The following is a 15,377-nucleotide window of genomic DNA, read 5'->3' on the forward strand; positions in this document are numbered from 1 at the left end:
GGCAAATGGCCTTGGAAAAGCTTCAGAGAAGGTAACGTAACCATCACATTATTCTGGTGTCTGTCCCCCACCCCTAACCTACCTCCTCCTCCACATTCTTAATTAAATCAGAAACACTTGGCTATCCGAAAGACAAAGACGGTGACTTTTACAAAATATGATCCAGGAATCTAAAAATACGGAGGGAGCGGGTCGACGGAAAAGATGCTCTGACAGGGCCAGGACTTTTCTCCCGATCTCGAAGCTGGGATATTCCCCGAGAAACACTTCCCATGGAGAGGAAAGGGAACTCTAGCTTTGTGTCCCCTCCCCGCGAGCGATGACACTCGCTGGGGCCGTCCTGGACTGAGCAGGGGGAAGAACCTTTGTGCATTAGCCTTTTGACTAAGCGAGACCTGCTCTGGCGGGCCTCGGTTTCCTCAACCGTAAAATGGAGAAATTCACAGCGTAACAGTTCTCTAAGTCTCTTTCTACTCTTGTATGCCACGTGAAGTCAGTGCCCTTTGAGCCCAGTCGTGTTTTTAATGGTGAAGACAAGTACAGCCAAGAGACTGTGCACAATTCAAGAGGGAAATGAAGTCACGAAAGAAAGTGCGTGGAGCATGACGGCAAACCCACATGTGACGTCTGTCCACCAACGTCGGTTCTCTCGCTTATTAAGCGGGAGTAAAACATCAAGGCAAAGAAAAGGCCATCCTCTGAAAGGGAAGGAACACCCATATCAGAGGATCCTGAAGAGTGACAGGTTCCCCTCACAGGAATGGAAGGAAGAAGATATAAAACCAAATAAAAGGAGGGGCATCTAGGTGACTCAGTCCGATAAGTATCTGCCTCTAGATTTCGGCTCAGGTCATGACCTCAGGGTTGTGAGTTCGAGCCCCATGTTGGGCTCTGCGCTGACAGTGTGGAACCTGCTTGGGATTCTCTCTCTCTTTCTCGCTGTCTGCCCCTCCTCCACTAGGTCTTGCCCTCTAAATTAATTAATTAATGCTTTTTATAAAAAAGTAAATAAAAGGAAAGCCACACCTAAGAGGAGTACCGAGGTGAGGTGGACAGGGGGAGGGGAGAGGGCCCCCAGGAAGTGACTCGAAGCGTGAGGACAGAGACCAGGCTTACAGTAAAGCCACAAAAGTGCTGTGGAAATGGAAAGGCAGGTTTGATAGTATGGAAAAGTGAGCTGGTGCTGAGGAACAGAAACTCTAGGTGGCATGTCAGAATGAGAGTGAAGGAAATGGCATGAGAGGCCATAGTCACAAGGTAAAGATATGCTATAATCTATCATCCATTCAGTGATTATTAACTATTTAATTACTATATCCCAAGGATTCTTCTGGTGCCAAATGGACAATATGGGTGAAAATCTGTGAATTCTTAGACCTTATAGTCTGAGCGACATGGGCAAACTTTACCAGGGAGAAGTAATCAAGAAGACCAATATTTTTATCTACCAAGCTTCTATTCTTTATATGGAAGCATCAGCCTCCATGTTGTGAAGTCATGTTTACGTACACACGCTACAGGGAGCCTCATGCCCGATAGAGCACACTAAGTCTCCATAAGTGACCCACAGCGAAAAGAGAAGAGGTCAACCCTGACTCGTCACCCTTCAGCCCATCCACTGTTTATGAGTTCACTGTCTCGTCTTCGACTGGACTTTAAGCTCCGCGGGGACCAGAATCTTGTGTCAGCCATCACTATGCAGGAAATTTCCCTGAACAACGTGGGGGGGGGGGGCCAATAATTACTTGTGGTTGTCAGTGAATGAAATCGGAGGTTATCCCACCACACAGTTCACAGTTGAAGAAGAAGTCCTCAAGTTTATAGAAGACCAGAACATAGAGATGAAAGGTCAGTCCAGGATCAGGGAAACCCGCTGAGGATAAACTCATTCAAACCTGCCGATGTCCTGGCAACACCATGAAAAGGACGCGAATAAAGGCGGTATATATCTGGCTAATTCTCTCTCTCTTTCTATCCAAACACCAAGTTAGACTCAGCAAAATAATCGTCTCATTTTATTGCCAGAGAATTTGCAGAATAACTTTCTGCTTCTCTACATTTTACACTGAATCACTGAACGACTTGAGTTAGTTTGAATGACTCATCAACTATCTCGTGACAGATATTACTGCTTTAATAAAATCTAATTCATTATCGATCATAAGAAGTATCATTGTGTTATATACCACTAAGAAAAAAAGGATGCCAATTAAACTATGATCTGCCATTAATTATAAGATGCATCCCATTCAGAGATGTTACAGTGTGAAAAATATGTCTTCGAATCAATGAAATATGGCATCTGTTATTATATTCCTTTATATCCAATCATGTTTCAGATAAGCCTTATGAATCTTCTCGTACTAATCATAGCTTAAAATCAGCTTATATACAGTATGATATCAACAATGTAAAAATCGAAAGGTAATTCAGCATTAAAACACTCTAGAATATTCACAGTGATTTGCCTCTGGAAATTAACTACCTGAATTTCAGTTTCTTTGTTATACTTTTCTATACTTGTCTATTTTTACAAAACTAGTGTTAATTGCACAATCATAAATATCGTTTGTATTTTATTTTTTAAAATTTTTTTTAACGTTTATTTATTTTTGAGACAGAGAGAGACACAGCATGAACGGGGGAGGGGCAGAGAGAGAGGGAGACACAGAATCGGAAGCAGGCTCCAGGCTCTGAGCCGTCAGCCCAGAGCCCGACGCGGGGCTCGAACTCATGGACTGAGAGATCGTGACCTGAGCCGAAGTCGGACGCTTAACCGACTGAGCCACCCAGGCGCCCCAATATCGTTTGTATTTTAAAATAGTTACACATGAGGGGCGCCTGGGTGGCGCAGTCGGTTAAGCGTCCGACTTCAGCCAGGTCACGATCTCGCGGTCCATGAGTTCGAGCCCCGCGTCAGGCTCTGGGCTGATGGCTCAGAGCCTGGAGCCTGTTTCTGATTCTGTGTCTCCCTCTCTCTGACCCTCCCCCGTTCATGCTTTGTCTCTCTCTGTCTCAAAAATAAATAAACGCTAAAAAAAATTAAAAAAATAAATAAAATAGTTACACATGATGTTGTATATGTCATATGATCTTTAAAAAACCAAAAAAACGTAATAGCAAAGACATCAAACATTAATGGTGTTTACATTAGGTCATGGATTATGGCTGCTATTTTATTTTCTTCTCTCTACTTGTTTTCCCTTTTCTGAAAGTTTTAGAAATAAGAAACTTTTTTTTTTTCTTAGAAAAGCAGGTTACATCCTTCAAAAAGGATTTGCATGCACTATTGTAAGTAAAAAGTCAATGAATATTTGCCTATCAGAGACCCATTCTCTCCTTGTTTCTCAAAATAATCCCATATTCATTTAAGGGGTAAAGGGTTGAGCTGAAGATGAGTTTCCTGTCGATCTCAATCTCCCTCTCCCAAGTGTCACCATGTGAATAAGTTCCCACAAATGAGATGTAAGTGAAAGTGTTCACTGGGACATCCATTAAAGCTTCTAAAAGTATTACACAGTCACACACACACACACACACACACACACACACAGAGATATCTATCTATCTATCTATCTATCTATCTATCTATAATTTTCTGCCTTACTTTTCTCCATGGAATACTGTCATAATGGCTAGAACTTCAACAGCCATTTTGGGCCTTGGGATGGCTTGATGATGGGAGCCATTGCAAGGGATACTGGAACAGAATGACAGTAGAGCAAGGGTATTTGGTGATATTGAAACTACCAGACCATTCCCAGACTGTTTACCTTTAGACCTCTTATACACAGAAGAGAAATAAACATCTAGCCAGCTTATTTAAGTCTATGTTATTCACAGCTGGTGGAAATCCCTTATTCATGCAGCTAATGTAAATGCAGGCATAATTCAGAAGCCCTCTTGTGCCTTTGAATTCTGTATGTGATCATGAACGTGGACAAAAAAGAAAGTGCAATGTATTCCCCGATGATCTGAAATAAACAGTTCTGAGTTGTCAGAGGTTAGCTTTAACTCAGCCATGTTCCACATCAGTGTCGAGGACAGGAGGAAATTCTGAGATCTCCTTGCCATCAAAGGGACTTAGCTACATGGATGGCATAGTTTCCATTACAAATAAGCCTCATTTTTTTCTTTTATCCATTTCTTCTATTCCCCACATGAGTCAGGGTCTCTGACCTCTTGTTTATTTCTTCCCAAGTTGCCCTTTCCCTGGGGCACTTGGCTAATTTTGTGCTCCAGTGCCCAAGATGGGCATTTGCCACTTTCTTCAGAAAGGAATGAAAGCAGGTGAACTTGACATTTCTAGCCACATTTAACTGGATTTTGGCTGAGCAACAGCCCACCGAGAGCACTTTGCTTGGGTATGTATGCGTCTAGAACTTGGAGATTTTCCACAAAATGCATGTGTCTGCTTCCTGCCATACTTTAATGGCAATAATCTAAGAGTCCAGTGAATCTGGCCAAAAGAAAAGAAAAAGAAAGATGGTCTTAAAGCACTTTAAGAATGCTTCCAAGAAAGAATCCCTATCTGAGAGATTTGTCTTATTTAGAAATTCTATAGACAAATTTTTGTAAGATCAGATAAATAGTTCCTTTAATCAGTATGCCCACATAATGAATTTGCACGAGCAGATTTCTAATACAAACAGATCAACCTAAAATTTCCTTGTTGAATTGTGTAAAAAGAATCCTGTAATCTCTCATTCACCTTGAAAATCACGTGGGTTTCATGAATAATTGAAGCATGTGACTTAGTCATCCAAAGACCACAGCTATGGTCTTTGGAAACCATGGGCCTCTATTGATGTCACTAGCTGAAATTCATGCCCAAGGGCAGCTCTCTGTTGTCTTCCGGATGCTAGGTGAGGCCATCCATGGTCAGGGCTGAGATCATCCCCACCCGCCCCCACTCTCTGCCTCATACAATTCATACTTATTAAGCTGGTATTAAACTAAATGGGTGCCCCCTGCCTTAGATATCACATTCCTAGTAGTCCTGATATCTTGGTATATATTCCTCTTTGTCTGGAATGTTATCTGTCTCTACCTGTTCTGTTCTCTTAGGAAGCTCTGATCCAGTCTTCAAGATCCAGCCTCTTTATCCCAATTTATGAGGAAGAAAATGGAGGGCCAGAGAAACAGAATTATTTGCCTAAGACCATGTAAGTTCTGCCAGGGCCAGGATTTGAAGGTATGGGTCCACATTGTGTGTTGGTATCTGTAAGGATGGAAAAAAGTATACTGTATACCTAATTCAGATTGAGATATTATTCGTATATGATGTATGCTTATTTTAAATTGGGTTTAATTTTGTTTTTCCCACTTTTAAGGTGGAAGCTGCATTCACTGATTTGAGACATTTCTCTTTTTTTCTTAATATAGACATCTTAGTACCATAAATTTTCCTCTAAGTACTGCTTTAGCTGCAAACTACAAGTTTTGATACATTGTATTCTAATTTCCATTCAGTTCTAATACCTTCTAATTTCTAATTCTGTTTCTGATTCCTTCTAATTTATCTTTTTGATTCCTTTTTCTTGGAATTCATTGAGATTCTTGGATCTGTAGAATTTTTAAAGATTTACTTGTTATTTTTCCAACTATTTTTCTGTTCTCTTCTTCCAGGACCCCAATTGTATGTATTTTAGGCAATTTATTGTTCCATGGGTCACTGATACTCTAATTACTTTTTTTGCAGTCTGTTTTCTTTCTGTGTTTGATTTTAGAAAGTTCCTATTATTATATCTTCACGTTCACCAGTCTTTTCTTCTGAAGTGTCTAATCTGCTGTTAATCTCATGCAACATAGTTTTCATCCCAGGCATTATAGTTTTCATCTCCAGAAGTTTTATTTTGCTCCTTTTCTTTTTCATAAAAGAAAATATAATATCTCAACATGCTCCTCCATTGCTCTAGACCACTAAATATATGGAGTCAGTGAAAAAGAGTTATAATAACCGTTTTAATGTCCTGTCTACTAATTCTATCAGCTATGTCATTTCTAAGTCTGTTTCAATCAATTGATTTTTCTCCTCATTAAGACTCACATTTTCCTTCTCCTTTGAATGCTAGTAATTTTTATTAGATGCCAGAGACTATGAATTGTACCTTGTTGAGTGATGGATATTTTATATTCCCATAAATATTAAGCATTATTGGGAGATGTAGCTAAGTTACATCTTGGAAACAAGTCTGATTCTTTTGGATCTTGCTTTTAAGCCTTATTGAGGCAAGACCAGAGCAACATTTAGCCTACGTCTGATTTTTGTCCTATTGCTAAGGGAAAACTTCTGATGACTCTACCTGATGTCCTATGAGTTATGAGGCTCTCCAGCCAATGGAAACAGACCTTCTTCTTAGCCCTGTGAGTTCTAGGGATTATTTCCTCTGATCCTTTCTGGTGGTTCTCTCCCTCTGTTGTGTAGATTCTTCACAGGAATGTGCTCAACAGTCCTCATTTGAAGATGTGAGGGGACCCCGTATGGGTTTCTGAAATCTTTCTCTGTACAGCTCTCTGCTCTGTTACGCTGCCCTGTGAAGTCTCTGCACCTTGGCCTCCCACCAATATTTCTTCAAGTCAGGGAGACTGCCAAGATCTGGCATGTTCCTTCTCCCTCTGCAGTGGCCTGGAAACACTCAGCAATAAACTGGGATAAATTTGGGCTACATCTCACTTACTCTGCATATCTCAGTGTTCCCTGTCAGTCATGATCTCACATCCAGTGCTTGAACACTGTTGCTGTTATATATTTTATTTTACTTTTTTTCATTTTATTTGTGATGTTACATCTGGTATCTGTTACTTCCACTTGTCAGGAATCAAAGTTGGGTTTCATTTTCTATTGTAAAAATGACTCACGGTTAGGATCTTTGAGGAGAGCCTGGAAAGATGCTTTGTGCTTATAAATAACCTTGATATTCTTCTAAAACTGTGGTCAATTATTTTCTTAGCTTAGGAGGCATGTCTTCTCCCCTTCCTCAGTCCAATAGAGTAGTTTCACACCTCAGATTGCTTCTTGTAAGCTACCTGATCTCAGACTAATTACCTGAACTTCTTTACTGAAATAGTTTTAATTATTTAAAGTTTGTTTATTTATTTATTTTGAGAGAGAGAAAGAGAGAGCATGTGCATAAGCGGGGGACAAATAGAGAGAAAGGGAGAGAGAGAGAATCCCAAGCAGGCCACACTGTCAGTGCAGAGCCTGATGTGGGTCTCAAACTCACAAACTGTGAGATCATGACCTGAGCCAAAATCAAGAGCCAGATGCTTAATTGACTAAGCCACCCAAGCGCCCCCTTCAATATTTTTTAAATACATAAAATGAGAATATTATTCTCCACCTAATGGAATTATAATTGTTAAATACCATACAAAAATGTATTTCCAATAGGAAATGTCTGGAAAACAGTTGTCAGATTAAAGGCAAATAAAAGTCGTATACTCTAAAACGTTAGAGTCCAACCGTTGTCTCAAAGTTAATTTATCAGTATATATATTCATCTATTTTAATTTACATCAAGAAGTATCTGTGAAATGTCCTCCTTTGCCAAGGGAACTCAAACTTAAACTTTTTCATTTTATTTCTCTAATAAAAACGATGCCTTAAAATATGCAGAAAGGAAATATTTATTTGAAATTTGTTATTTGTAACATTATGTTTCACACATAAATGGGATTGAAGTTCCTTTTATAGGAAAGAGAAAATTTCTCAATTAATTCAGCCAAGTATGAGGACATTTTCATATTGGAACCTGTTGAAAATGGGCAGAAGGCTCATCATTGGCAACGCCGGCAATCCCCATACCTTTGCCAGCATTCCACTGGGCTGTGGGTACAGACCTACCCAAGCACCACAGTCAGAAGACCCTTGTCATCTATTTTGCCAGAGAGAAAGCATTAGAGATGCATCCAGGTGCAATATTCTCAGATTCTGTCACAGCAGACTTTGTGTGAAGGACACTTTCCCTGTGGTGACATTGGTGTTTAAGCTTCTAGAAGTTTCCAGTAGCTTCCAGATGATGTTTTTAGTATGCTCACCCAGACAGTCCATTTCCTTCCACAGTCCTACGTGTCCATTCTGTAATGACTTGCAACAGAAACCAGGATTGTTTCTTCATGTATCTGGAATTCTGAACAAAAGGGCAGGGAGAGAAAATTCCATTTTTTTTTCCCATCTGTTTTGTTTAGAATAAAAATAAACTCCTTCTGAAACTCCCACTGTAGTAGGCATACTTTGTGGTGTCTGTTCAATTCACAGTGTCCCCTTAACAGCCTTCTTCATGAACAGAGCGTGCACCTCAGCATCCATATTTATAAATGGCCCCAGTGGATTGGGCCAGGTGTAGACAGCTGATGCAAGCTGGGCCAATCCAATTTCGAACTGATATTCATTGGTATGTCTCACACAAGACGAATCCCCAACAACAAAAAAGATAGCTTTAAGTATCCAGAGCTGTGACTTGGATATCTTCCACCAGGTGGAAGTAGGAAAGTATATCTGCAGATATATAAAAGAAGAAGCTGGATTTCATAAAGAGAAGAGTAGATACGACACAAAAGGACCATTTGCTAGGCTTTGCAGATGCTGTTCTGTGCCTTATTCCAGGACTGGATCTCCAAGGCTATATTCCTACCGTGAGGTTCAGGGAGACATGACTCTACCCTTACACTAAATACCCCAATCTCATTTCAGCATGTGTTGGTCTCTCCTGCTTGCAGACCAAATGTCCCAACTAATAGAGCATGATGGAGTGATACTGAGCAAAGAACAGTTGATCTACACTTAAGGAGAGAGGAAGGACACCTAGAGATCACGTAGGACTCAATATGGGCCAACAACTTTGCTGTAGACACCTTCATCAAGTCCTAAAAGCAACCTGTATGAGGTACATTTTGTGGGTCCATTTTACAGAAGAATAAATGGAGGCTCATTAAATTCGACCGGCTTGTCCAAGAGTGTAAAGTTAGTAGTCAAAGTCAGAACTAAAGTCTGAAAGCAAGTAAGCTGATTAGGAAAGTTCTGGCTGGGGCGCCTGGGTGGCTCAATGGGTTAAGTGTCTGACTTCAGCTCAGGTCATGATCTTGCAGTTCATGAGTTCAAGCCCTGCATCAGGCTCTGTGTTGACAGCTCGGACCCTGGAGCCTGCTTCATATTCCAGATCTCCATCACTCTCTCTGCCCCTCCCCACTTGTTCTCTCTCTCTCTCTCTCTCTCTCTCTCTCTCTCCCTCCCTCAAAAATAAAACAAGTAAACTTTAAAAAAATGAAAAAGTAAAGTTCTGGCTGGCCCGTGAGGATGTTACACCATGCCTTCAAGAATGACAATGGTGATAAGTGACAGATGCTTTTTGGAGTCCTTGACCACACGTTGGGTTTGGCCTATAGACAGATCATGGTTGCTTCCTTACAAATTAACTTAAACTGGGCTTCAAGTGTCACTCAAAAGGAGTCAGATAGGGATAGGGACCAGCAGAGAAAGCCTGTTTCCTCCATGTATAATAAGCAATTAGGTTAATTTCTTGTGAATTCAATCAGAGAAGCAGAGATAATATTGCAACTCTTTGGATTAAGGTCTGAAATCAAATTTTTTTTTTTTACAAGGTTGACCTTTGTCAGTTTCATGTAAGAGGAACTGATGATGAGCCACTGAACTAGCAAATTAGCTTTGCAGAGCTGTTGACAAGGTCAGTAAGAAATGAAACCCATTTTAACAAAGATGAGCTGGTTTCTAAGGTGTATGACTCAGTTTTGGAGGCTTCCACCATAAAGGTGTTCGGAGGCACTTTGAAAGCAGACTCTAAAAAAGTGCAATTTTTTTTTTTACCTGGAGACATTTAACTCTTTCTTTATCCTTCTAGAACCAGTGGAAACGACTATGACGTTTGTTTGCCAAACCTTCAGGAACTCAGAGCTCATTTTCAATTTCTTAAAACCAGAAGGACACGTTGGGCACCTAGTGTGCAACAGGGAGTTGTGCCATCTTGTATTAGCTCTTTTTATCAGAGTTAGGAGACTTGTTTCCAGCTGATAAGACAAGAACCTAAGATACAGAAAGACCGTGTACCTTGCTGTAGTCTCTTCCTCCCTTAGCTACGTTAAAATTCAATCTGTGGAGGATGCGGGAATAAGGCAAAGACTAGTTCAACAGATCAACGATCCCGTTCTTTGCACCTTCTGGGCACAAAGTTAGTTATATCTCCCAGACTTGCCTGAGGTAGGTATTCTCATGTGACTGCATGCTAGCCAATGGGTTGTAAGCACAAGGGACACGGAGGGGTTCCTTCCCGGTGCATAAAATAACCCCACAACGATTTGCCTTGCTCTTCCTGCTTCCGATAGCTTGATGCAGACAACCACAGCAGTTTTGGAAGCTGTATGTTAAAGGTGGGAAGGCCACAAGATGGGAGGTGTCTGGCCCTGAGTCACCACTTGGAAGAGAGCCATGAACCAACGGGGAACATTTATTTTGGACTTCACCCGGCTAAAAATAAGTTGTAGCATGCTCAAATCATCAAGACATGTGGGAATTTGTCATCACAACTAGTGGCAGCTAATATGAGACGCGAAGGACACTGAGGGTGATGTGAGCTTTAGTGGAAGGACTTTTACACTGCGACGTAGTCCTTAAACGCTATGGTGAATTTCGCGTGTCAGCTCGGCTAGACTGTGGTGCCCAGTGGTTTGATCAAATGCTAGGTAATCTGGATGTTGGTATAAAGACTGTTTTTAGATATGATGAACATTTACAATCGGTTGGTTTTAAGTAAAGCAGATTACTCTCCAAAATATGGGTGGGCCTCATCCAATCAGTTGAAAACCTTAACAGCAAAGACCAAGGTTTCCCCAAGAAGGAGGAATTCTGCCTCCAGGCTGCAACAAAGAAACTCTGCCTGATTTTCCAGCCCTTGGACTGAAGACTGGAACGTCAATTTACTCGATCTCCAGCTTGCTGGCTTGCCCTGGTTATTTCAGATTTGTCATCCACCATAATCACATGAGCTAACTTCCCAGAATAAATTCCTCTCTGTCTCTCTGTATATTCATCCATCTATAGATATAGATATTACCTATTATTGTATTTATTACACACACACAGACACACACACACACACACACACACACACACGTATATATAATATGCTACATATTACATTTATATATTTAAAACCTATTGGTTCCGGGGCGCCTGGGCGACTCACTTGGTTGAGCATCCAACTTCAGCTCAGGTCATGATCTCACGGTTCACAAGTTTGAGCCCTGCATTGGGCTCTGTGCTGACAGTTCGAAGCCTGAAACCTGCTTCAGATTCTGAGTCTCCCTCTCTCTCTTCCCCTACCCCGTTCACACTCTGTCTCTATCTCCCAAATATAAGTAAACATTTACAAAAAGGGGTCAACATGGGATTTTCTCTCTGCTGCCCGGCTGGCATACATAGAACTACATCGTTGTCCTGGGTCCCAGAAACAAAGTTCCTGCAGTAGTCACGGCCCACCCTCTCTGGGCATATAACAGCACAAGCATACATTCTTATCTATTAAATAACTGCTCTGTATTATAGTCACTCAAAACCATGAGTGATTTATTACTGCAGGATATGCTTATCTCTCTTGACATCTTTATCTATAAATACAGACAGCTTCAACCAGTTCAGATTTGAACCACTTTGAATCCTGGTTCCCACCATGTCCTAGTTACATGTTTTAGGAAAACCTCTCTGTTGCTCAATTGTCTCCACGTAACATGTGGGGGGGGGGGACACTTTATCGAGAAGAGCTGCAAGAATTTAGTTGGTTAACACACGCAAACCTCATTTCTCATAGGTACGCATAAGGCAATTAAGGAATGTTACTTATGACTATATCACGTTTTGAAACCCTTCTCACAGTGACCAGGAAGCCTTACCATTAGGAAGGGCAATGCCAGACTCGTAAGTGGTTCATAAACATTACTCTAGAAAGCATCATCCAATCCAAGGGGGATGTGGGAAACTTGCATGAGGTCCAGATAATACATGGCATAGGTTTTAGAGTATTCAGTTGGTCTCTGTTCCATAGTCTTCTGTCTCCCTCCATCTCTGTCTCTACCTCTTTATCTTTATAGACCTTTAAAGACATGAAAACAATTCTTAACTGGAGGGACACTCAAAGACAGGATGGGCCAGATTTGACTGTTGGGCATATTTAGTCAACTGCTGGCCTAGTCAGCCATATGGCGTCTCTTTCTTTTGATTTTTCTTGCATGAGAATTTGATTTAGTCTCTATTTTGGAAAGAGCTTGAGGTCACCCTTTACACGGGTAAGCATTCACTCCCGTGAGCACTTTATGAATGCATTCATATATTCAGGACAGTTTCCTGACTGCTGACCGTGAGTCATTGACTCCGCCCGTCGCTGGTTTCATTTTAATAACACGGAAAATGATATAACTACTCCACTCACTCCTCAGCCTTGTTCGTTACCAGACACTTTAAGTCCAGCTGATGGAACTGGTTCTTGAAGGGAGAACAAAATTCTTTGCTTATATGAACAAATATTGATGAGCCACATTGCGAAATAACAGAGGACTTCTGGCGTGGGTGTTTGCCTTGGCCTGTTTGATAGGAATATCTCATTGTTGGCATGGGCTCTGATCTGTCCCTGTGATGGTCATCAGTGGTGCACAGAGGTCATGAACGCCCCCGATAAGGGCTGGCCTGAGCATTTGGATGAAACAGAGATTTAAGATCCCTTGTGGAAAATCCCCCTGCAGGTTAATCTTCGAGGCTGGTCCCTCTTTCCAATACTTACAGCAGGAATCCTTCTGAGTTCTGTTACAAGACAATAAATATAATAAGCGGGCACATACATTTTTATAAGAGACTTCGCATGACTCCCGAGTCACTTCTCTGTAGGTATGGTCCTACGCTGGTGCACACTGGCTGAATCTGACTATTTTCTAATAATGTTGTCCAACTCAGCCACCACCACTTCTAGTCCTTGGCTTTTGTTTTGTAATCCTGTTTGTCCATCTGTTCTCTGTCCTTCTGGCATTGTTGCCTGCCTATTTTTATATTTGTCTGGCTTTTTGTTTTTCATTTTTCTTCTGGTAATTTTGCAACACCAGTCTCCTGCTTGATTTTCTATCTTGCTCCCCATCTGAAGCATGCTGTGAGGAATTCTAGAAGCAGAGGGAAACGCTGGGTCTTACCTCTCCCAGAGCTTGTGTCTCAGACTGAAAACACCCAACCAGGCTTATGAAGGCACAACGTCAATCTTGTGTGTTTTCCCAGATCAAGTTTACGTGACAAGGAGGTGAAACTCTTCTACTTTAATATATATGGATCTATTGGAGAAAAGTTTAACATTTTTGTGATTTTTTTAAGTAAAAATAAGAAAGAATTGCTGAATACCTCTTCGGGTTCTGTCTCAAATTCTGTCTTCCCTGATGCTAGAGGACATTGGTGGAAAAGATCTGAGAAACACGGAATCAACAATAGAGTGTTGGGGGAGGGAAGAGGGGCACTCCCTTCCTGGTCTCTTGTACCAGATGCTTCACTGGATCCTTCTGGTTCATCATCTCACCCAATCCTCTTAATACATGAGGCCACAGGGATATTTAGTCCTTTAACCAAATCAAGGTTGAAAGAGCCCAACTCAGGTTAAGAGTGACAATTTTATTACCATTATATTAAGGAATTTTGTTAAAGCCACACTTTAGAAAAGGACAAAACGTTGAGTGCTCTTGCCTCCCTTGGAAGGTGACATTTTTGCATAATGTTAGGGCTGAATTGTGTCTTCCCCAGAATTCATAGCTGGGCGGGATGACTCCAAGTCCCTCAGAATGTGCCTGTATTCAAAGACAGGTCTTAAAAGAGGTGATTAAGTTAAAATGAAGTCATGAGGGGGATCCAATATGACCGGTGTCCTTATAAGAAGAAAAAACACACAGAAGAAGACTGCTAAAGAAAGAGGGGGAGGATCTGCACACCAAGGGGAGACGCCTACACAGAACCAAACTTGCTGATGCCCTAATCTGAGGCTTTCAGCTCCAGAACTGTGAGAAAATAAATTTCTGTTCTTTAAGCCACCAAGGCTGTAGAAATCTGTTACAGAAACCCTAGAAATACAAATCTTTCTATGTAAGTATGTGTTTATCTATCATCTATCTATCTATCTATCTGTCTGTCTATCCATCATCTGCCTATCTACCCATCATCTATCATCTATCTATTAATCTATCTATCTATCCACCCATCATCTATCTATCTATCCACCCAACATCCATCATCTATCTATCCATCCATCCATCCACCTATCTATATATCTATCCATCCATCTATCACCCATCTATCAATTATCTATCATCTATCTATCTATCTATCTACCCATCATCCATCATCTATCTATCTATACACCCAACATCCATCTATCATCTATCTATCCATCCATCCATCCACCTGTCTATATATCTATCCATCCATCCATCACCCATCTATCAATTATCTATTTATCTATCTATCATCCATTTACTTACTTACCTATCTATATAGTCAATATAGATGAACATCTAATCCAAATAGAAAAGTCTGAAGAAGATATTTTTATTCATCCCTATTTCCACTATCCTCACACAGCATCTATGTTAATGACAACACAGTTTCTCAACTTCATCCATCTATGTTTGTAATGTTTCTATATGGTTGTAACAATAGCATACATACACAAGAATGTTCTAAGATTTCCCCTGATCTTTAGCTCTTAAATATTTATAAAAACATTACAAAATGTAATTAATCCTGCTAAATTACGTTATATGTCATTGGAGCTGTGTATTGAGATGTTATACATTTAATTATTATTTTTATATATTCATGGCATAAATACAGAATTCTTTTAGAAAATGTACACAGATTAGGAATGTAATCTACAAGAAGAATTTGAAAGACACTCATAATTTCATCATCCAGAGATATCTGATGAGGATATTTTGCTCTTTGTGTTTTTCTTCTACATTTGCATGAATGTGCAGACACTTACAAATATTGAATAGACTTTTCTGTGCTCTTTACATAGGAAAGATACCAAATCTTTAGCTCTGAGGCAAATATTTTCAGAGATTTGGGTTGCTGTTTTCGCCTAAAGAAGTTTTACTTTTGCACATTCCAATCTATTGCATTAGAATTTTTCTCCATCATTTTGGTGCTCCAAAACTACATTTCTGTCCTAAAATTGTGGAAGTGCTTACTTAAATGATACATGGCTTCGCTTTTTCCCATCCAAGTATTTAGTCTATCTGGAATTTCTTTCGCTACTGAGTATGTTACGGAAATCCACACTTGGATTTCCCAAGACACTGATAAACTCTCCTGATAATATTTGCTGAATTGCCTGCCCTTC

Source organism: Leopardus geoffroyi, chromosome B3 (genome assembly GCF_018350155.1).
Source record: "Leopardus geoffroyi isolate Oge1 chromosome B3, O.geoffroyi_Oge1_pat1.0, whole genome shotgun sequence".
Classification (NCBI taxonomy): Eukaryota; Metazoa; Chordata; class Mammalia; order Carnivora; family Felidae; genus Leopardus; species Leopardus geoffroyi.